Source organism: Pleurodeles waltl, chromosome 5 (genome assembly GCF_031143425.1).
Source record: "Pleurodeles waltl isolate 20211129_DDA chromosome 5, aPleWal1.hap1.20221129, whole genome shotgun sequence".
NCBI lineage: Eukaryota > Metazoa > Chordata > Amphibia > Caudata > Salamandridae > Pleurodeles > Pleurodeles waltl.
Window position 1 is genome coordinate 760,250,213 of NC_090444.1, and position 25,629 is coordinate 760,275,841.

A 25,629-nucleotide genomic window follows, 5' to 3' on the forward strand; every position below is an offset into this window, starting at 1 on the left:
TTTGTCCTTGCGTTCTTCCAGGGGGCGGGGTGTATATGTAATGTTGATGCATGTATTTGTGTGTATGTTGTTGTGTGTGAGGGTGAGGGTGGGGGTGTTGCATGTGTGTGTCACTCTCTTTCCTCCCACCCTCCTCTGTGTTGTAGGTGCAGTACTCACCGTGTCGCCGCCGCCACCGTTCGTACTCCTGGTAGAAGAGCAGGTAAACCAACATGGGCAGTACGTGTAGTTCAGGCTCCATTGCGTTCTGGTTCCTCGTTGGGTGTCAAGAGGTGAGTGTACTCCCTTCTGTGTACTGTTTCTGCCGTGCTTTGGATAGCGTTGGTTCTGCCCCGCAAAAGGTGGCGGATAGGCCTCTGGTAATAGGGTGGGCGGTACTTTGTCTCCCGCCTGTCTGTTGGCAGTGACCGCCGCGCTGTTTGTTTCTACTGCCGTGGCAGTCGGAGTGTTAAAGTGGATGTCTATGTTGGCGGTTTCCACCACGGTCGTAATCCCATTTTGTTTCTGCTGGCCTGTTTGCGGCATTACCACCACTTTAACACTGAGCGCCAGGGTTGTAATGAGGGACTAAGTGTTGCACAGCATGGCTAGTGGCACTTTCTAAACTTGGCACTGTGATTATTTGCCTATTTGGCCCACAATAGTGTCTACAAAAATGAGGCTAATGTGGTGCAAGGACGTCCCAAGGCCTGTCAAACCAAAATTCCAAATACAAACACCATGTAGCAAAGCCACAAGCCAGGATCTGAAAGTACACCACCACAGACCAATGCAACCATACAACCAAACAGGAACACACACAATACCAGATGTTAATTTGATACACCAATCCACTCAAAACAAATATGGACCATGGCACCTAGCAATTGACTAATGTGCATGATTGATACATGTTCTCACATTCCTTTGCAGCTGACCAAGGTCACAGCATCCAGCCATGGGTCATGACACCTATTGGAAATCCTACAATGTATGTCCAGCGAGCCTATAATGAAGCCCACATAAGGACGAGAAATGTCGTGGAGTGGACATTTGGCCTTCTCAAATCAAGGTTCAGGTACATACATCTTACAGGAGGAGGACAGTTATATGCACCACCCTGTCTGCAAAATCATCCTTGTGTGTGCCATTTTGCACAGCATTTCTGCACGCACACTTCTCCTCCAGGATGACGAAGCAGCTGTCCCCAATGAGGAGAATGACACCAATAGTGTACAAGTGGAGGAGGGGGAACAACAAAATACTGCTGCTGGAGTATGCAGAAGAGAACTAATTGTGCAAAACCTATTTCACATAGAACTGTACTCCAAGAATCACCATTTAAATAATCAAATAAAATCATAGAAACTCAGTATGTAGATGGTGTACTCTTTCACACCATCACATACCAATTGTAACTTGCACATATCTTATAGAGCATGACTATACCACAACAGTTGTAAACAACTTTGGGACATAGGCCCTGATTAAGGAGGGCCTAGTGCATCCTTGTGCAACATTAGTGTCAAACATCTAACGCTAATGTGGCCCAATGATCCAAATATCTAAGCAGCAGAAACTCTTAGTGGTGCAAGTCAGGCATTGTGCCTCTCCGTAAAACCTTGTGCCACAAAATGCCTGTGACAGGCATTAAGTATGCAAGGGGGTGTACAACTGGTGGGGAGGGGCAAAATGGTGCAGTGGAATCTAAAAAAAACAGCTGTGCCATATATTGCTGCTACTTTTAACAGCTGTTCGGAGCAGTTGTTTAAAGGGGGCATACCATTGGTACCAATGGGACCCTGAGTACTGTTCATGGTAAGGACCTAAATCTTAGCTCGAAGCCTGAACAGTACATCAAATGCATCAAATACCTCATATGCTATTGCCCCCTAACCTGTCCCATGGCGTGGAGTCTGTAAAATACAGAGCACACATGGTTGTGGTAGGGGGAGGCTTAAAGTGGAAAGAAAGGTTGCCCTGCACTGGCTTCTGCGCCACTTTACTTTACTAATTAGGAACAATAAACATCTCCTAAAGAATTCACTACTGCATGAATGTGTTGGCGGAATGTAGGCGTTGTCTCTAGCTAATACAATTTACATTGCACACACATATCATACAAGTGTGCTGGCTTGACATATGTCTGTAGAAATCCAGGAAATATGCGTGAAGACTGCTGTACCGATGTATGGACTAGGTAGAAAAAGGCTAGCAAGTATCTACAATGGCAGGTTTGTGTCTGCTAGGTAACATAGCTAAGTCTGAATGACAACATTGCGACTCACATGTATTAGCAAGGGACCAACACACACAAATGTCTAGGTGTATTACACCTAATCAACTATCAAATATTTGCATGTAAGTCAAGCAATGTACTAACAAGTCACATACCCTTGCCAAACTGTATGTGTGGAGAATGACATAGAAAGCTTGATTGTGTTATTCCCTCTACCCATAGCTGACATGAGTAATCACAGGACCAAAATACACTCATTGGGAATGTTACATAGGTTGTGGACAGCAAATGTGAGCATGTGGCCATGTATGAAAAATGATGTGAAGCCAGAGTAGAACAGTTGTGATAGAAATTGGAAGGCTTGGAGGGCTGGTCCTGCTGAAGTGATCTATAGATACTAGTGGTACCTCAAAATACCAAGAGTCTAGCCATGGACAGGTTTTTGGACGATCTCACCCTGAAACAGATGCAAACACGTGGACTCCGAAAAATCTTTTAGGTGGAGGGAGCCCACTGCATCCCAGGTGCACCATGAAAGCCTGGCGCGCACCCTTGGTCCATCACAGCAAGACTCATAAATGTCTGATACCGGGACGTGAGTCACCAGGCAGCTCGCCAGGCCCCTCCATTGCATATAGGTAAAGTATGGGTTACCTTCGCCCACAATTTCTGTCTTTAGAGCCACAGGCTGCGTCGCAGTCTCATCTAGGTGAAAAAGGCTCTAAGGGAACGGGATCACAAGTATACAATGACTTTTCTGACACAGCTTTCGTTAGTCGCAGCATGCAAAACTCACTTTTTAGCAAGCCCAGAAGCTGGTCGTGATTGACTGGATTGAATGTCAGCTGGCAGGAGGGACAAGACACCCTAGGAGGATGAATCCCAAACAGCTTTCATACCGACACCCACATGTGTGGTCCTTTAACCATACAGTGGGATGTCCAAAGTTAGTACGTTAACCCTAAGGATAGAATCCAGGAATGTCAATGGCCTAGCCGACAAAGTCAAACGGGGAGCGGTGCCCAGTACATCATACCAGATTTCCCTAAGATGGTTCTCCTTCAAGAGAATCACCTCTTAGGCCATAGGTGTAAAGCCCTTCACCATTAGGGAAATAATAAGGCTGCTAATGTGGGCCATACCACCTCCTCTAGAGGAATAGTAATGTTTGTGAGGTGAACGCTGCCACTGGTCATCTGGCATATATGGCCCAATCGACTGGCTCCCTATGTGATGCTCATTGGGCCCTGGGGGGGCATCTTAAACATACCTTCAGTAGATATTACAACATGGCTTCACGATTCCGTCCTACCAGCCCTGACCACTATGCTACACAGTCTTCCAGATGGGAAAGTGATCATGTGATAGGACCTGAATGAAACGCCGAGTGATAGCATACACCTACATCCCCCCAGGCCCCTGGACTCAGTCAGATGACCATTAGCAGACTTCATCACTGCCCAGGGACTGGCATATACATGGTGTACCCTTAACCCAGCAAGCCATCAATTCATCCTTTTACTTGAGGGTGCATGATAGTCTTTCCTGACTTGATCACTTTCTCATGCCGACTTACCAGCTGTTAAAAGTCAGTGAGGCCACTAACTTAACCTGCGGTATTTCTGACTATTCTCCCCTGTGGCTGGTGTAGGGTGAGTCTGAGAGGACAAACACTACCCGCATCATATTGAGGCCTTGGTACCTTTAAGAGCCAAAAGGTTGAGAATGGATGTGAGACGCAAAAAAACATAATTTAGAAGGAAACAGCACATCAGTAGTGTCTCCACTCACGTTGTGGGTGGCCTATAAGACAGTAGTCAAGGGGGTGGGTCTTACCATGATAGCAGAAGGGAACCAACTAAAAAGTGACAAACTGAAGGCTCTTGAATGTGAGTTTTTGTCCCTTGAGGCCGGCATACCTGATGAGGAGGTATCAGAGTGAGACCACATCCTAGCTCTGAAGCAAAAACAATACTGAGATGTGGCCCAGAAAGCTGTAAAAATGCACCATAGAGCAACAGACCACAACATCAATGTAATGGGGGATACAACAGGAAAAATATTGGCCTGACTAGACAAGTATGAGGCAGCTGATAGATGGGTATCTGGGACCCAGAAGGAGTCAGGGAACTTTCTAGTACTGGGCAAACCATTGCCCAAATGTCTGGCCACTACTGTGGGAAAATTGATTATGCAAGGTATTTCACCGCAAAAAAACAAAGCAGGTGAGCTTTTAGGTGACATGCCCCACCTAAACCTCACTAGGATAGGGAAGCCTTAGAGATGTACTTTAACTGGAGGAAATTGTAAGAGGCATCAGGGATGTGAAGCTCGTCAAAGCATCTGGGCCCAACAGTGTAACAATGGAACTGTATAAGTTGACAGCCACTTTGCTTGCCTCTCATCCGAAGCAGGTGTATGAGAGGATCCAAAATGGGGAACTACTCCCATTAGACCAGTGTCAGGCTTCCATAGTGGGCATCCTCAAAGAAGGGAAACCCAGGGAGGACAGTATCTGTCACCTGAGACTACAGGCAAAACACAGTTACAAAAAATATCAATGACCTAACCAAGCATCCAAGAATTAACCACACAGATTCTTGGCAAATCATGTGAAACAATGGGAACTGATGAGACATGCCCTACACAAACAAACTGCCTTTTCCCAGTATATGATAGGGCAAGCCTGACATCAACTCCCTCAAAGGCAACTACACATACTTGCAAATGTGCAGGTGTATAGACTCAGGGGACTGTGCATCGCAGTGCAGATGATCCATCATGAGGATGTGAGATCACCAACCAACGCCCCCTCAAAGTCCTGAGTAAGCTACTTTGTTGACACAATCAGGGGCCTGCGATTGCACAAAGTGAACTGAGCTGAGGTGACATCAGTCAACCGATGTTCATACATTCAACAATGGCCCTGTATGGCCATCTAAATTGCAAATTGATGACTAGGATGCCATCACTACATGAAAGCACTCCTGCAGTACAGATTGTATTCAATTTCATCAATCTGCCAATAACATATGTGTTTAAGTAATTGAACTTAGAAAATGCATGTTGTTAACACAATATACCTAAATGTTTGCACACATGTCCCAGTTAGGTGGGCCAGGCTTGTTGCTGTCAATTTGCAGATAGACAAATGTGTGCAATTAACATCAATAAAGGTGGATGTCTCACATGATTACTTACAACTGATTACGAGCAGTGCAAATGTCCCCCCATTGTGAAACATGTGTTACACAAATATGAGTACACAGCTTTGAAACAATGCCCAACATATAAGATATCTGTTTTCAAGATTAGGTATGTGTCCAATCCCTAAACACACCACTGTATCATGCAGCACTTATCAGACATGATACAAATATTATCACACACAATGCATGTCATATATATAGCTACAATAACACATCAGCACACCATTGCCAACATTTTGAATGCATGGAGAACCATACGTTACATGTGTTGCTCTGCATCATTAACTCTGCTCCTTACAGCACACCGGATGTGCACATATGTGCACTTGCATTGAAATGGCTGGCAGGATCTTATGCCGGCCTTAGTCAGCAGCATCCTTTGCGAAAGATTTTTTAAGGGTATGATATGCCAGAACATGTATTGCACCAGGGCCTTCCCATCTTATGTTGGGTATAGTAACGTAAAGTCAGAATTCTAACATGACAATGTGGTAGCCCCACAACATGAGTAGCATTTCACATGTACACTCAGTACACATGTAAACATGTATGTGGCTGAGAGTCTTCATACACAGGCACATTTGAAAACTGTATCAGTCCTCACACACACATACATACATATGGTAACACATTCATATGTTACTGGTACACAATAAAATGCACATGCACACACATGTAGCTATACCATACAACATACATAGATGCATAACACCTGTAATAAGGAATATGAATGTGGGAGCACCGTCGGCCTTTCCACCTAAGTCCACGCATGGTCGTCAGCAGGCCTTGTCAGCCTTTATGGTAAAAATCCATGCATGGCCATCATGCATCAAAAAAAACCAATGCATATCAGGAACGTGATGCATATGCCCAGGAGGCGATGTAACCGGACTTCATTGCTGCACACATGGCCCAACACATGAGTCCAGATGAACTGGGGGGTTCATTTGGTTAGAGTGCCACTACCTCCCCAACGCGTTGAGAAAGGGTGGCCACCTGAACATGGGTTAACCTACCGAGGCCAGGAATATGCGCTGGGGGAAGGTCCTGTTACATCTGCGCAGGATCTGCAAGGTGGACGGCACAGACCACCAGATCGAGCACTGATGGGTAAACCTCATTGCCAGGGAAGGCGATCTCCTGGATCAACAGTCAGTTGAGTACACATTGAGATTTACGCTCTTCTCCAGATGGATGTTGGACAAGTTCATGGATTATAGCGAATAAGATGTGTGCAGATGAAATGACAGGTTTTAGCCATCATGATAGTTGTGAGCAAGCATGATCACATCACGTGTGTATGAAATGTACATGGTGATTGTGTACCTGGTAATTAGGAGGTGTATCAAGTTTTGTACTGATAGGAGAGTACAGGTAAACAGGTGCTACACCTAGTGCTGCACCATTTCTCTTGCGGTCCTTAGCTCCCCCCATCCACCACCATGTGTGTGCCATATATGATATACAATGCAATATGGCGCTGGGAATGTGCCAAATATCTTTAACATCTTAATGGACATGATGTACCATTCATGGTTAGTGAAAGAGAATCTAATGCCATCCCTGGACTGCACATAGGGGCCCATTGTGACCAATAGTGTGCCCCATTTTAGTTCCAGCTCCGAGGTGGCACTAAAACTAGGAATAAGAAAACCTGAGGCAGCTAAATCTCTAAGATTGCAGTGTGCCATTTTAGCATTCATTCTACAGCAGTAACGCAAACCTTACATTCATCATGCCTGGCCCAATGTGGGTCAAGGGGTGACAAAGTGGTACAATACAGTCATTACACTACTTTGTTGAGATTCTGCTGACCATTTGGCCTTGTGGTGCCTTATTTGTGTCATATTTCTTATGATGCTAATGTGGTGGAAGGAGGCCCTACACCCTCTCACATCTTGACTCTAGTGTACAACTTTGGGGAGCCATTATCACTGTGACATGTACCAAATACTGTAGATGTTTACTAAGCGGATTTATATGGACTTAGGTCTTACCCTTGTTGTTGGCTTACTGCTTGACAACATGTGTCATCACAAAATGATGTTTACTGCGCATGCTTGTTCTTCTATCCAATGCAGTTACTGATGACATGTTCTCCTCATGTTTTAGCTGCCACAATGACTCCAGTCCAAAACCAGAAGTTCACTAAACGTGTGAAAAGGTTCCGGCACATTTGGCATGTCCAGGCTGGTTACAGGAAGATGGCAAGGAGATACCACACAGAAAAATGGTCTGATGCGTGGAAGGCCTTTCCTAATGGTGGACCAGCTAAACATCCTAAAACCTCCACAACTACAGGAGTGTCAATGGTGTTCCTTCAGGTCTGGCACCTCAAAATCTGGAGCACATCAGACAGCACCAGCACCAGGACAGCCACCACCATCTGCCACTGGAACCAGCTTTGAGGCAGAAATGTGAAAAGACAAGGCCGAGTTGAAGGCTAGGCTGGCCATACTGGAGGCAGACAATGCCCAAAATTATAAAATGCTGAAATTCATAAAGAGAAAGCTCAGGAAGCCATAGGTGTGGTCACTCACCACTTCCATGGACCTTCCCTTCCTCAGTGTGCATTGTTCAAAGTTTTAGAGTGTTTTAGGCCATTAGACATTGGTTAGGTAGGCTAGTGCAGGTTAGTTGTAGGATATAGTTAGTGTAGTTTGGGGGGTAGGTTTAGGCATCATTTTTGTTTTGGGTGTAGTTGGGTGGGGGTTATGTTTAGGGGTATATGTACAAAAAATACAAAAATGTATATATTTAAAAAAATAAATACAAAAAGTGTATATTTGTTTAGAACATAGGAATAGTAAGTATGTGTGCAACTTAGTTCATGTTGTCCTATACATGTATTTTCTCATACAAGGGCTGGGGGGGAAGAATGTTTATTGAGTGCTCCTATGTGTATAAGTTAAGTTTAGAATAGGATAGATAGCTGTAGGGTTAAGTTAAGATATGTTAGTACAGGTTAGTTTAGTGTAGGTTAGTGAGTAGGTTAGGTTTTTAATAGGTTGTGTTTTTAGGTACCAATAGGTGTCCATGATGATTGACAGTCTGGGTGTTCTCTTGTTTCCCTTGGCCAATATGGGGAAATGCCGTAGGGTCTGCATTCAGTATTGATTTACATATATGAATATGTGTAACTCCAATGTCCAAGGAACTGTTTCATTGGCAGTGCTATAACATCAGCTACTCAAGAAAGTTTTCAGCACAGTTCCTGACACTGATTGTGTATGGATACAATATATTTGACATGTAATGATGCTACATCAATTGTCACAATCTTTTTAGAAAATTATTTTTTTCACATTATACTCCACATTATTTGGGGTATGGATACTGGCAAACTTATAACTGCCTTTCACAGGTTTGAATATGCTCTTCAGTTCCTCACATATTTGTTGTGTTGGCACATTTGTCAGAGACATTTCCTGACACTTCAAATCTGAACCATTCATGCCATATGTCAACTTGCATGGAAATATGTGCAATACATTCTTGTGAGGGTCAGTAGCCATTTGATGTACATTTAGAGTCTAAGAGTGAGGGACAACATGTGACATGGGTGTGAGAAGTGTGCATTAGTGAGGAGCTGTCCAAATTGACAATAGGTAGGAATTAAGACAATGACAGTCCAAAGCAGATGAGTCAGCGGTGGTTGAGTGAAGATGGCACATTGCCAGATGTCACAACACTGGCATGATCTTAAGAACAGAACTAAGGAGATACTGTCCATGTGGCACAGACTGGTGGTACCGGGTGGTTTTACGTGTGAATATTGTTCCTTCCACATCTTCATCCTCTGATGTGTGTGGTGCCTCCTGTGCCATGAGTGGTGCTGCTATAGAAGTTGAGGGGACCACACACACTTCAGGGAATAGGGTTGTGTAATCAAAGGTCCCAGCAGCTGCCATTTGCAGGAACACATAAGGCATCACTGCATCAATGAGGAGCTGCTGATTTCTCAACACCGCAGCTACATCACAGTGGTAGGCAGACATGTTTTCCCTAAGGGAGGCCACTTCCCATTGTATGGACTCCAGGGCTTTTATTTATCACCCCCAGCCTGTTATCTATCATGCTGCTGCCACTTTGGGAGGGCAATTGTTCAAGCCTCTGTCTCATGACAGCAGCTATATCGGCCAGGGACTACTGGAGTCCACGTAGCTGGGAGTGGGTGCGTTTTCCTTTTTTGGACTGAGTCACCGCTGCACTCCCTCTAGGCTGCCTGCCATGGTCTCCAGCCTCACCTGCACCTGCTTGACCAGCTTCCACTGAACTCCTACGACTGTCCTCTGAAAGGTGATGTCTGGGTCCTCAGAGTCCAAGGTTGTTGCAGGACTGGTTGGTGCTGAGTGTTGGTAGTTGGGTGGTTTATGTGGAGACTCCCCAATGCTGTGTGTCCTCACTGCAACCAGAGGTGGTGTCTGAAAGGAACCTAGGCCATCCTGGGGAGTCTCTTCATTGATGGTCGGCAGCTGGTCATCCATGTCATCTGCAAAATCCAAGACAGGCAAGTCAGCAGGAGGTCAGGCACCATCCTTTGCAATGGGAAAGTGAAATATCAATCTTTGACTGCAGTGGCTGTTGACATGGCTCATCATTTACTTGCTACTGGTGGCTCAGTGACATGTTACAGACCCCAGGTTGTAGTTGTTTATTATGTGTTGCATTGTGCATCAGACATGGGGCAACCTTTCAAGGTATTTTGAGCACTGATTCCACACCACCATATTCCAGGCAGGCCCCTTGCCTCAGCCACTGACACCATGGTAGCACGTCATTTACATTCCTATTCACCATGATAGACATTCCCACAGTAGTGTAATGGTGTTTTCACTATTTTGGTGCTTTACTGCATTGGCACATTGAAATATGGCACTAGTGCAGCAAAGCACAGGCAGGTCCATTGCTTACAATGCTTGTGGAACTCTGTCATCTGCCTTCCGCAAGCCCCACAAACGTGCTAATTGTATGGCAGAGTGTAACCTTTATGGATTGCCAGCCCCATTACTTTGTCCCTTCCTACATTAGCGGCATTTCCTTGCATAGATCATATCTGCCACTGACATATGTTGGTATAAGGATGTACAATGTGGATCTATGTATGCATTTTGAGAGTTTGTTAATGTGGCATGAGGGGAATGGGCAGCTTGGCTCCAAACTGGCAACAATTTGAATGATGGTACTGTTGTATTACAGGCTAGTGACATTGTGCCCGTTGTGCAACATTGATGCCACTTGTGTCTGTTCTTACGTTTGGAGGTGTCCCTCTATGCACAATACCAACCATTCCCACAACACAGGCAACCTTGTGACATGGTGAAATTGAAGCTACTTGTACAGCAGCACAAATGATGATCACAGACGTGCCTCATATGCTGTATACGTTCATTTTTGTGCCCATTCCCGAATAGTGCATAGAGGACATGTTGCACACTGAGTCCCTGACTTTTTCTATAGTGGCGCAGCTCGGTGCAGCGGGAAAAAATACCTGCACCGCTTTGCTTCACTTTTGAAATGCAGGGATGCATTGCATTTACAGGAATACAGCACACCCCTGCATTCCCCCCTGCGCCTGCACAGATTTAAGCTCCATGCATCAATGCAGGTATCCTTGCACCATAGTGCAAGGGTGCCTGTGTTGAGGGGATAGATTGTTTATATGCAGGAAGGTGTCCCTTCCTGCAAATAAACAATCTATTATAGTGATTTGGCATTCTAAGAAGGGCAATGACACAAGGAGGGAAGAAAGCATTTCGCCTTGTTGCGCCATCCTAACACCACCTCTGGGAAGATGTTGAATTTAGTCACAGCCTTAGGTTAACATGTAGTTTTGGAGCTGGGTCAACAATATTATGCAATGGGTGTTGTTGTGGCACAGCCACACTGATTGCGTGCCCCTTCCAGGATAAGTGCTGTGGGAGCCTGAGCTATATTTGCATAGTGGTGTTAAGCCTTTGTAAGTGCTTTAACACCATGTTGTGTATGAGTTGGAGTGCATAGCGCTACCAGAGCCTCACTAAAAGTGAGGCTCTGGTAGTGATGGGGCCTTTTGATTCTGGCCCTATGTGTCCTGATGCGACCCCTTTGCATGCATTCAGTGTGTCCTATGTGCCTCTTCCTTCTGCCAATTGTAAAATTCCGGACAGTCCCCCTGCAACTTGCCATGCATTTGTGGTAGTTCTTGGTAGTCTGCACTGCCCTGTCCTGCGATTCTGGTGGCCAGTTCCTTCAGGACGACTGCTGCCACCATCTCCTCCAGCTCATCCAGGTCATTCTGGGGTGCAGGACTTCCACCTCCAGTCTGATGTGCTGCCTTACGGTTTCTGGATAGTTTATCCTTAGTTCTGCGCTTGCAATCATGCCAGCGCTTCTCACAATCAGTGACAGTCCTCTTCACCTCTGCCACAATGTTTACTTTATCTACTATTGCCTGTCATGTAGCCTCTCTCCTTCCTATTGACAATTATGAGGTGGCGAAGGCCTGTTGTTTGACCTCCATCACCTCTCTGACCAAGATGTCATTCTCCTTCTCCCTAAAGCCACACTTCTGATTCCTCTTCTGCTTCTCCTGGGACTTTGCTCCTGGGGCTCCTGTCTTGTACTGGCTAATTGGGATTTCTCTGGGGTCTCTCCTGGCCTGCATTCTCCATCTTGTCTCCCAATTTTTTTTTCTTGCTCGCGTGTTTTTTTCTTTTACGCTAATGCTGTTAAATATGGAGCTAACACGTTTAACATCAAAAAACGTGCCATAAAATAGCCTAAACGCCACTTTTACAGGATTAGCGCCATTTTCCTTTCTTGCATGTTGCAATAGTTGACGTAATTTTGTTTTATGGTAACCTTTCCTTAGCGCCATAGTGCATTGTTTTTTAAATATGGCGCATGTATGGTGCTACGGAATGGCATTTGCCCGCCGTCAATGTTCTTAAATCAGGGCCAAAGTATGTTTCTAGAAAACTGGTGAAGGTGGATGTGATATATACAAAACATTTCCCCCTGGAGCTTTGACTCATATTTACATTTAGAATTCTTTTTGTACCAATCAGTTCATATGTTAATATAAAGTAATGGTGGGATAAGTAAAAAATTGTGGTTCAACACAAAAATGAGTGACATACACAACGATAACCAGACAGTACCTTCCAAAGGGCTCTTTTTTGCCCCATAGGTTGCAGTGGAGGCGGTAGACTCTAGTTACACACTGAAAACAAAGCACAAATTGAAAAGATGTAGCGATTAATGATTGCATTCACACCCCACAAGTAAAATTACTGACTTCGTCAAGGGATCTGACCCAGTATTGCCACCCAGTAAAACCTCCATGCCCTGTATGTTAGTGCCGAGAGCTGCAGCAGAAGTTTTTCAATGCTCCCGGTCAGCATTCTCTGAGGGGGACATGCCCCTGTGGCGCATGTATCATGCTTTATGTAGTATGAGTAGAGTCCATTTTAGCTCAAAAATAAATAAGGGACAATGTATTCCTTGGCTATTGCGGATCAGGGGAGAGAAAAGAAACACATGGTGTGTACCTGGTTGCCAAATAAAAAGAGCGAATATATACATTCTAATCTCCACTCCTAATGATAATGCCATGGATCCATTAACATGCTTTGGAGTCAAGTTGGTATTAGTGAAAGCCAAAAAGGAGGAGGAAATCGTGTTCCATATAGTATATTATTCTTACTACACACCAGACGTGAGAAATAAAGTCATATTAATAGGGCTATATGAATAGAATCTGCTGATGCCCAACAGAAAAAAACTAGTTGAACATGTGCTTCAGTGTAATTCTCTTTAACGTGTCATTAATCCAATGTTGTTCCCTTTCCAAGCTAATTTTTATTAGCATTGTCTATTGTTCCCAAGACCACCCACTGTCACGTACTGCGCTGGACTTCTCACCTCTGGATTTCGGATTGGCGAATACACCAAGGGGGTCATTCTGACCCCGGCGGTCTAAGACCGCCGGGGCCAGGGTCGGCGGGAGCACCGCCGACAGGCCGGCGGTGCTCCCAAGGGCATTCTGACCGCGGCGGTAAAGCCGCGGTCGGACCGGCAACACTGGCGGTCTCCCGCCAGTGTACCGCCGCCCTTTGGAATCCTCCAAGGCGGCGCAGCTAGCTGCGCCGCCGAGGGGATTCCGACCCCCCCTACCGCCATCCAGTTCCCGGCGGTCCGCCCGCCGGGAACCGGATGGCGGTAGGGGGGGTCGCGGGGCCCCTGGGGGCCCCTGCAGTGCCCATGCCACTGCAGGGGCCCCCGTAAGAGGGCCCCTACAAGTATTTCACTGTCTGCTTGGCAGACAGTGAAATACGCGACGGGTGCAACAGCACCCGTCGCACCTTCCCACTCCGCCGGCTCGATTACGAGCCGGCATCCTCGTGGGAAGGGAGTTTTTCCCTGGGCTGGCGGGCGGTCTTTTGGCGACCGCCCGCCAGCCCAGGGAAAAACTTAGAATACCCTCCGCGGTCTACTGACCGCGGTGCGGTATTTCGGAGGGGGGAACTCTGGCGGGCGGCCTCCGCCGCCCGCCAGAGTTAGAATGACCTCCCAAGTCTTCTACAGGTCCTGGATGTTCCCAGATAAGGGCGACCCCTTCTAGTAGCCACGGTGCCGCTTGACAGGCTACGCCAAAGCAGACCGTATCCTCCAGAAGGAGTCCCAGAGGGAAAAAACCCCAACACTGGGGAAAAAACCTCTAACAGGAACTCCTGAAGGAAAACAAGAAAAAACAGGACTTGACAACAGGAAACAAAAATAGGCAATATCCAGGGTACAAGGCAGGAAAAAAGGAACAGGCAAAAATATCCAAGGCAAAAGCAGGAACAAAGAACAGGCAAAAATCTCCCAAGGCAAAAGCAGGAACAAAGAACAGGCAAAAATCTCCCAAGGCAAAAAAAAGCATGAACAAAGAACAGGAGCGAACAGCACAACCAGAAGGAAGTGTTTGCAACGCAAGGAGGAACAAGACTGACTGACTTATATACTGAGAAAAGGGAAGTGACATCACAGGAAAGGGAAGTAACACCATCTTGGATTGGGAAAAGCCCATAGACCAGTATAGGAAAAAGGAAGTAGTATAAAAGAAAAACAGAGCATGCTGGGACAAAAACACGAAGAAGACAAGATGGACACAACATGGATAGAGACAGGCAAAAGGCCCAACAAAAAACCCACCACCAACAATAAAAGAAGAAAAAAGGCTACAAGTAGCGCGACCGGGAGAGAAATATATGCTTCCCAGAAAGCATAGTCAAAAAACGCGGAGAACGGCGCTCCGAATATCGGTAGCGTGTTCCACCTGCGAGGACAGAAGGAGACGCTGCGTCAGAGCGTGGCGTTACACCCACTGTAAGTCATCAATAGTGTGTTTAGCTGACAAGTAGTGACTGTTCATTTTGGTAGTGACCTTTTTACACCTGATTTTACTTCTATGGCCCCCTATTCAGGTCCTCATCTTCCTGCAGGTCATCCCAATGCATCTTAAATTACATGTACCGGTGATCACATTGAGCACATGGTTAGTATTGCAGTTGGTATGCCTTTTCAACACCCATTGTTCCTTCAGACCTAAATCTAAGGTTTTCATGGGTCTAGTTAAATAGCAGACGTTACTGAAGCCACATGGATAGAGATCTACAACTGGCAGTAGCCCCCTACTGTTGTGGTACCATATTCATTTTTGCAGATGATGTGTATGGTTGTGTGTGGGCTAATAGGTCACATATATTGCAGTCTCTTTTATAAGCAAATCTTGGTCTCTCATGATTCGATGATCCAGAATTAATTATATGTCAGTTTCTGTTAATAATCTTCTTAATATAGTTTGAAGCGACATTGTATGTGGTTATACCTGTTAGGCTGCCTGTCTCTGGAATGCTAACCAATAGGTTACAAAGTATTTTTCTGTTATGATTTCTTGCTCGCTTGTTGCTCTTTTAAATAATGGGGCCTGGATAATCTCTATACCTCAATTCATCTGTGAGTTTGTTTGCTTGTTGTTTATTATCCTGGATGTTACTGCAGTTTCTTCGGATTCTCAAAAAATGACTATACAGGAGATTTTCCTGTAATGGTCACTGATGGAAACTGCTGAATTGTAGCAGGCTGTTCTTGTCTGTAGTATTTTCTCATTTTCAGATCCCCTGAAGCAGAAAAGATGTCAATATCTAGGAAGGGGAGCGTGATATTGCTCATAGTGGAGGAAAAATTCCAATGGTCATCACATGTATTCAATAAACTGGAATTACTGGACCGCCTCTTCATTCCCTTCCCATATAATTAGGATGCACGTACATAATGCTTCCAAAGGAGTATCCTCTGTTTAAATGGATTTTTGTCAATCAAAACAAATTTTGTTTGTAAGTACGGAGAGCGCTGGAACTCAAAGACATTTTCCATCAATACCAGCCTGCAGCATTCCAACACATAATCGGGGAGTGTTACACTGCCATTTTTCTTTGGAAAGATTCTCCTCTATGGTCTCTAAAGTTGCATCCTAGGCAGACTTGTATAAAGACTCCACATGTCTACCCAATTATTACGTTGCAAGATGGATCAAAAAGTACATATTTTAAAAGTAGTAGGAGGTCTTGAGTATCTTTCAAGTAGTTTGATGTACTTTGTACAATTGGTAGAAGAAAAACATCTGCAAACTGAGAGAGAGGTTCCAGGATGGAACCAATACCTAAGACTATTAGGCGACCTGGTGGGAGTATCTTATTTTTATGCATTTATAGTGGAGTATGGAACTATGGTGTTTTTCAGTCCTTGTGAACTAGAAAGTTATTTTGAGGTCCACCCACTAGTTTCGGCTTCTCGAACCATACTCTGGATAAAGGTCTTTCTTCTCCATGTAGGGTCCTGCATGATGATTTTGTAAATCCTCTCATCTGAAAATAATTGTGCACATTCACTCATATAGTCCATCTTTTTAGGAGCACAATGCCTCCCCTTTAGTCAACTGGCTTTCTAATGATATTAGTCGCTAGTCAATTATTTCAATGTCTGTTGCTCCTTTTTTGGTGATGTTATGAAAGGTTTTGAACCTGGTTAGATCAACTGATTTGAATTCCTTAAAGATTTATTTTTCAAAAGCCTGTATTTCATTCGGAATAGCCATTGTTGGAGGGCAGAATGTTGATTTCTTCCTCAGATTCATATCTCCTGAGTCAGTCAGTTCTAGTTTGTCTTCGAAGAAAGACTGTAATTTGATCTTTCTGTAAAATTCAGTGATCTTGCAATGTAAACAAAATCAAACTAAAGTGTGAGCCGGACAAAACCAAGTTGTTTACTAAGGACAGCGATCCTCTCTCCATTTAGCATTTTATCTGTGAGGTTAAACACTAAGGAACACTCACACATGTGGTTGGCCATTCATTCTGCTTCTGGTTTTATACCCTGGTTCATGTCTTCCCATCAAATTTCCTTCTTTTTCTTTCCCCTTGGAGGGTTCTTGACTTTTCCTAAAAAGGAGGTTTGCCGTGGATATGCCACAATAAATGGTGGCCCAATATATCACTAAGTTTTTTACTTATTACTTAAAAACAACTGAACAAATGCAGATCAAATAACAGAAAACACCACTTCTACACTATTAGAAATGGGGTCTTTGGTTGACAGTCAGGTTACCTCCTGTTCAAGCAAGGACCCTCACTCTAGTCAGGGTAAAAGAGAATCATCCTCAGCTAACCCCTGCTTACCCCCTTGGTAGCTTGGCAGAGCAGTAGGCTTAACTTTAGAGTGCTAGATGTAAAGTATTTGTACCAACACACACAGTAACTTAATGAAAACACAACAAAATGACACAACACCAGTTTAGAAAAATAGGAAATATTTATCTAAACAAAACAAGACCAAAACAACAAAAATCCGACAAACACAAGTCAGGTTATGAATTTTTTGAAGATTAAACTAAAAAATAGTGCTTAGAAACACAAAATGCGTCGATGAGGTGTTAACACGGCGTCGTGATGGAGTCGTTCCTAACAAGCCAACGCCAGCGGCGCCGGACACGGAGTCACGTAGACCCCCAAGTACAGTACCTTTGGTGAAGAGTGAAAACAAGTCGATGCGCAAAGTCGGGGATCGCGGCGTCTGTGCGAAACGTTGAATCCGCGCACTTCGAGCAGCGTCGGTGTAGGAAGGTAGCCTCTTTCTAGCCTTGTTACCCCCACTTTTGGCCTGTTTGTGAGTTTATGTCAGGGTGTTTTTACTGTCTCACTGGGATCCTGCTAGCCAGGGCCCAGTGCTCATAGTGAAAACCCTATGTTGTCAGTGTGTTTGATAGGTGTCACTGGGATCTTGCTTTCCAGGACCCAAGTGCTCATAAGTTTGTGACCTATATGTGTTCCCTGTGTGGTGCCTAACTGTATCACTGAGGCTCTGCTAACCAGAACCCCAGTGTGTATGCTCTCTCTGCTTTAAAAATTGTCACTGCAGGCTAGTGACTAACTTTACCAATTCTGATTGGCACACTGGAATACCCTTATAATTCCCTAGTATATGGTACCTAGGTACCCAGGGTATTAGGGTTCCAGGAGATCCCTATGGGCTGCAACATTTCTTTTGCCACCCATAGGGAGCTCAGACAAATCTTACACAGGACTGCATACTGCAGCCTGAGTGAAATAACGTCCACATTATTTCACAGCCATTTTACACTGCACTTAAGTAACTTATAAGTCACCTATATGTCTAACCCTCACTTAGTGAAGGTTAGGTGCAAAGTTACTTAGTGTGAGAGCAACCTGTCACTAGCCAAGGTGCCCCCACATTGTTCAGGGCAATTTCCCCGGACTTTGTGAGTGCGGGGACACCATTACACAAGTGTACCACATATAGGTCAATATCTATATGTAGCCTCACCATGGTAACTCCGAACATGGCCATGTAACATGTCTAGGATAATGGAATTGTCACCCCAATACCATTCTGGTATTGGGGTGACAATTCCATGAATCCCTGGGTTTCCAGCATAGACCCCGGGTACCGCCAAACTAACTTTCCAGGGTTTTATCTGCAGCTACCGCTGCTGCCAACCCTCAGACAGGTTTCTGCCTCCCTGGGGCCTGGGCAGCCCAGTCCCAGGAAGGCAGAACAAAGGATTTCCTCTTAGAGAGGGTGTTACACCCTCTCCCTTTGGAAATAGGTATGAAGGGCCTGAGAGGAGTAGCCTCTGGAAATGGTTTGAAGGGCACAGATGGTGCCATCCTTGCATAAGCCAGTCTACACTGTTCAGGGATCCCCCCAGCCCTGCTCTGGCGCACAACTGGACAAAGGAAAGGGGAGTGACCACTCCCCTGAGCAGCACCTCCCAGGGGAGGTGCCCAGAGCTCCTCCACTGTGTCCCAGACCTCTGCCATCTTGGATGCAGAGGTGTGAGGGCACAATTGACAGCTCTGAGTGGCCAGTGCCAGCAGGTGACGTCAGAGACCCCTCCTGATAGGTGCTTACCTCTCTCTGTAGCCAATCCTCCTCTGAAGGCTACTTAGGGTCTCTCCTGTGGGTATCTCACCAGATAACGAAAGCAAGAGCTCACCAGAGTTCCTCTGCACTTCTCTCTTCGACTTCTGCCAAGGATCGACCGCTGACTGCTCCAGGACCCTGCAAAACTGCAACAACGTGGCAAGAAGACTACCAGCAACATTGTAGCGCCTCATCCTGCCGGCTTTCTCAACTGTTTCCTGGTGGTGCCTGCTCTGAGGGCTGTCTGCCTTCACCCTGCACTGGAAGCCAAGAAGAAATCTCCCATGGGTCGACGGAATCTTCCCCCTGCCAACGCAGGCACCAAACTTCTGCATCACCGGTCCTCTGGGTCCCCTCTCATCCTGACGAGCATGGTCCCTGGAACAAAGGAGCTGGGTCCAAGTGTTCCCGACAGTCTAGTGGCCCTTCTGTCCAAATCTGGTGGAGGTAAGTCCTTGCCACCCCACTCCAGACAGTAATCATGTATACTGCGTGAACTGCAGCTGCTCGGGCTTCTGTGCACTTTTGCAAGACTTCCTTTGTGCACAGCCTAGCCCAGTTCCCCAGCACTCCTTCCTGCATTGCCCAACTTGCTGAGTTGGACTCCGACTTCGTGGGACTCCCTTTTGTTGTGCTGAGTCCAATGCCATCTTCAGATCTTCTGAGCGCCTGTTCAGGTGCTTCTGTGGGTGCTGCCTGCTTCTGCATGGGCTCTCTGTGTTGCTGAGGGCCCCCTCTGTCTGCTCCTCCAAGGGGCGACCTCCTGGTCCTTCCTGAGCCCTGGCAGTACCCAGAATCCTCAACCGCAACTCTTGCAGCTAGCAAGGCTTGTGTGCGGTCTTTCTGCGTGGAAAGAACTCTGCATCCTCCAGCACACCGTGGGACATCTTCTGACCAAAGGAGAAGTTCCTGGCACCTTGCGTTGTTGCAGAATCTTTGGCTTCTTCCACCCAAAGGCAGCCCTTTTGCACCTTCATCCGGGGTTTAGTGGGCTCCTGCCCCCCTGGACACTTGCGTGACTCTTGGACTTGGTCACCTTCCTTTCCAAGTCCTCATCCGTCTTCAGTGCTTTGCAGTCAGTTGCTGTCCTTGCAGAATCCCCTATCTCGACTTTACTGTCTTTCTGGGGTAGTAGGGTAACTTTACTCCTACTTTTCTGTGCTTGGGGTGGGGTATCTTGGATACCCTTACTGTTTTCTTACACTCCCAGTGACCCTCTATACACTACACTAGGCCTGGGGTCCATTCGTGGTTCGCATTCCACTTTTGGAGTATATAGTTTGTGTTACTCCTAGGCCTATTTCTCTGTATTGTATTCTATTGTGTTCTACATTGTTTGCACTACTTTTCTATCTGTTACTTACCTGATTTGGTTTTGTGTGTGTATATTTTGTGTATATTACTTACCTCCTAAGGGAGTATATCCTCTGAGATACTTTTGGCATATTGTCACTAAAATAAAGTACCTTTATTTTTAGTAACTCTGAGTATTGTGTTTTCTTATGATATAGTGCTAAGTGATATAAGTGGTATAGTAGGCGTTTTGCATGTCTCCTAGTTCAGCCTAAGCTGCTCTGCTATAGCTACCTCTATCAGCCTAAGCAGCTAGAACACCTTTAATCTACTAATAAGGGATAACAAGACCTGGCACAAGGTGTAAGTACCACAAGGTACCCACTATAAGCCAGGCCAGCCTCCTACAGTCGGTCACAACGTGGTGCGGCGACTTCCACGGAGTCGCGGACTTCAGCGGGCTGCAGCGGCGTTGGCCCTGCAAAGGTCCTCGCATTCCAGCGAAGATCACAGAGTCGGTTGCAGGCGGCGTCACCGGACTCAGTAGCGGCGTTGGTCCGAAGTCGTCCGAAGTCGATTTCCTTGGATTTCCACCAGCTTTCCTTTCAAGGGCCCAGAGACTGGCTAGGGCACCACTTGTCAGAGCAGTCTCTCCAGAGACTCCAGGTGCTGGCAGAGAGAAGTCTTTGCTGTCCCTGAGATGTCAAACAACAGGAGGCAAGATATAAATCAAGCCCTTGGAGATTTCTTCACAAGATGGAAGGCACACAAAGTCCAGTCTTTGCCCTCTTACTCTGGCGGAAGTAGCAACTGCAGGATAGGTCCACAAAGCACAGTCACAGGCAGGGCAGCACTTCTCCTCAGCTCTTCAGCTCTTCTCCAGGCAAAAGTTCCTCTTGATGTCCAAAAGTGATCTAAAGTCTGTGGTTTTGGGTGCCCTTCTTATACCCAATTTCTCCTTTGAATTAGGCCTACATCAAAGTAAAGTCTCTTTTGAATGTGAAATCCTGCCTTGCCGAGGCCAGGCCCCAGACACTCACCAGGGGGTCCGAGACTGCATTGTGTGAGGACAGGCACAGCCCTTTCAGGTGTAAGTGACCACTCCTCCCCTCCTTCCTAGCACAGATGGCTCATCAGGAAATGCAGACTACACCCCAGCTCCCTTTGTGTCACTGTCTAGTGTGAGGTGCAACCAGCCCAACTGTCAAACTGATCCAGACAGGGAATCCACAAACAGGCAGAGTCACAGAAATGGTATAAGCAAGAAAATGCTCACTTTCTAAAAGAGTCATTTTCAAACATGCAGTCTCAAAATCAACTTTACTAAAAGATGTATTTTTAAATTGTGAGATCAGAGACCCCAAACTCCACATGTCCATCCGCTCCCAAAGGGAATCTACACTTTAATCAGATTTAAAGGTTGCCCCCATGTTAACCTATGAGAGGGACAGGCCTTGCAACATTGAAAAACAAATTTAGCAATAATTCACTGTCAGGACATATAAATCACATTACAATGGGGGTCATTCTGACCTCGGCGGTAAAAGGCGCTTACCGCCGGTCAGAAGACCGCCATAACACCGCCGCGGCCGCGGGAAACCGCCACAGTCATTCTGACCCGCAACAGGCAAACCGCCAAAAACCCGACATCCACAAAAGTCCGCCACACCAACGGCCAGCGAGAAACTGGCGATGACCAAACCTCCACCGTCACGCCAACAGAAATACGCCCATTCCATTCCGACCCAAGAATCCACGTGGCGGTCTTTCAACCGCGGTATTCCATTGGCGGTACACACCGCTGCGGTCAAGATACACACACAGCTCCAAAGCACTGCCACATTGGTCATTTTGAAACACACACACCTGATACACATACTAACACCACTCCCACACACCCAACACAATATAAAACACACACCCACATCACCCACAAACCCCTACGACCACCATTTATTGACTAAGGCCAGAGAGAGACACCACCAGCTAGTACAGAGCATTCGCAGGCACATAACACCATCACTCACACAACATCCACGCACAAAACACCACACACCACCACACTCACCACACTCATCACCACAAACGCCACCCCACACCTCATCTACACCACCCCATGGCACCCCAAAGACACCCCAGGTTTTCAGACGCTGAACTCAGGGTCATGGTGGAGGAAATAGTTCGGGTAGAGCCCCAGCTCTTCGGGGCACAGGTGCAGCACACCACCATTGCCAGGAAGATGGAGCTATGGCAAAGAATAGTGGACAGGGTCAACGCTGTGGGACAGCATCCACGAAATCGGGACGACATCAGGAAGCGGTGGAACGACGTATGGGGGAAGGTGCTTTCCATGGTATCAAGGCACAACATCGCGGTGCAGAAGACTGGCGGCGGACCCCCACCTCAACCCCCAGAATTCACAACATGGGAGGAACAGGTATTGGCGATCCTGCATCCTGAGGGCCTCGCTGGAGTATGCGGAGGAATGGACTCTGGTAAGTTTAATCTCAACTACTTCATCCCCCCCACCCACCGGCATGCCAAATCATACCCCCACCCTCCCCCCCACCCCCATCACACATCCTCCTTGCTAATGTCTCACCATCACAACCCACCCATCCCAACACCAAGCCCTGCATGCGACCACAAACCATGGACACCCCTCACCTAAGCATGCCCACTGCACATACCCATCCCCCCCAAACCACCGTCACAACAGCCCCCACAAGGGAATGCCAGCACTGGGGTACACGGGCACCCACCCATTGCACGCTATGGCACACACAGAAGCAATAACCATACTCTTATACCCCTGCAGGACCCGAACGCCACGACACCGTCCAGGAGGGTCCAGAAATGTCCATTCCACCCCCAGAAGAGGCCCACAGTGATGACAGCAGCTCTGTCTCCCTGGACCCAGATGACCAGCCCCGCCCATCGGGGACCTCGGGACAGTCGGTTCCCCTCAGACAGCCACAGGCCACAGCAGACCTACCCCCCTCTGGGAACACCAGCACAGCACCCACCCAGCGGGCCCATGCCTCTGTCTCCAGGACAGTTCAATCAGCGGTGTGTCCACCACTACAGGGCACCCAGGTTAACCCACCACCCCAACAACAACAGGGACCTGGGGGCAGTGGTAGTGGGCACACGGTCCAGGGGACAGAGGCCCAGGGAAACAGGGGAAGTGGGAGGGCTACTGTGCGACAGGGGGAAGACAGGCCAAGGGAACCCACTCTTCACGAGGCCCTATCCTCCATCATGGGAGCATACCACCGCTCCCAGGAGACGATGGCGACAGTCCTGGCCAGGTTCCAGGAGATCCAGGTACTGCAGGAGGAACAGTTTATGGGGTTCAGGGAAGAACACAGACATATCAGTTCCGCAATGGGCACCATCGTTGTGGCTCTCAATCAGATTGTCAGCACATTGCGGGACCATGTGGCACAACAAAGGGCCCCTGTCACTAGCATGGAACAAGAACAGGCTACCACCTCCGCCGGTGCTAGTGGACAGGAGGCCCCGACACAAGAACAACAGGCCACCAGAACCCCACCCCCTGCAGAAGGAGAACCACCCCGCAAGCGGTGCCTGAGATCTAGGAAGAAGACAGAGTAGGATGCCAAGACCCCCGCCAGGAAAGGATACCCCCTGATTGTCATCCCACTTTCCCACATTGTCACCCTGTCCAACCTTAAACTGCCCCTGCGCTACCTTCCACAGGCATATGGACAATGCACCTGTGAGACTCAAAATCTGGACTCTGCCATGGACATTCCTCCACCATCACCCATCACCGATTTGCAACCATTACCCAAAATTGAGCACTTTAATAAACACACTTATTGCACGAAAATAATCTGGAGTCTGCCTGTATTTTTGAACAAATGTATTACACAGAACCGTGCCAAAATGTCCAGTTACATTGTGATGACAACATACCACTGTCACACAGCTGTAGTCCATGGGGAAACAAAGGAGAGGTCACGGAGTGGGGCCCACATCTCTGAAATTGGAAGGGAAAGACACAACTCAGTGAACATACACTGGGTGGAAACTCAGACAGTAGAGAGGCAGGAGACTTTAAGTAAATGTAAATTCCGGTGTTGATTCTTACCTGTATGTTATTGAAAATACTGCTGTATTACTCTGTCCCTGTTGTCTGTGTCGTCCTCTTCGTCTTCCTCCTCTTCACTCTCCGCAGGCTCCACAGCTGCCACAACACCACCATCTGGACCATCCTCCTGCAGGAAAGGCACTTGGCGGCGCAAAGCCAGGTTGTGAAGCATACAGCAGGCCACGATGATATGGCACACCTTCTTTGGCGAGTACATTAGGGATTCACCTGTCATATGGAGGCAGCGGAACCTGGCCTTCAGGAGGCCGAAGGTCCACTCGATCACCCTCCTAGTATGCCCATGGGCCTCATTGTACCGTTCCTCTGCCCTTGTCCTGGGATTCCTCACTGGGGTCAGTAGCCGTGACAGGTTAGGGGAACCAGAGTCACCAATTAGCCACACACGGTGTCTCTGAAGTAGTTCCATCAGGTAAGGGATGCTGCTATTTCGCATGATGTATGCGTCATGCACTGACCCAGGGAACTTGGCATTTACATGGGAGATGTACTGGTCAGCCAAACAGACCACCTGGACATTCATGGAATGATAACTTTTTCTGTTCCTGTACACCTGTTCACTCGTGCTGGGGGGGACCAAAGCAACATGTGTCCCATCAATTGCACCAATGATGTTGGGAATATGTCCAAGCACATTGAAATCACCCTTCACCGTAGCCAAATCGCCCACCTCAGGGAAAACAATGTAGCTCTGCATGTATTTCAACAGGGCAGACAACACTCTGGACAACACCTTGAAAACATAGGCTGTGACATCCCTGATGAAATGTCCACTGTAGTTTGGAATGACCCACTTGCCAAGAAATGGAGTACTGACAGAACCTGCACTAGAGGGGGAATCCCTGTGGGTTGGCGGATGGGTGACATCAGGTCTGGCTCCAGTTGGGCACACAGTTCCTGTATAGTTGCTCTGTCAATCCTGTATGTCAGTATGACATGTCTTTCTTCCATTGTCGACAGGTCCACCAGCGGTCTGTACACGGGAAGATTCCTCCATCTCCTCGCAAGTCCCAGCGGACGGTGCCTAGGAAGGACAACATGGAGCACAGAGTCAATCAACCCACAGGAACGTTCCCACAGCTTGCACAGTACACGATTCTCAATGCATTGAATGGCTTGTATGAGTGTTGATGCAAGGCCTAGGTATGTGTGACGCAGTAGATTTTAAGCAATGTGGTCCCTTGAAATGGCGGCTGCCTGACCTGTGAAGTGCGACAGTGGAATGTGAGGTCAATGTGCTGGCGTGGCACACCGTGGCGGGAGGCGGTCGAAGACCGCGGCGCAAAGCCGCAATGGTTAACTTT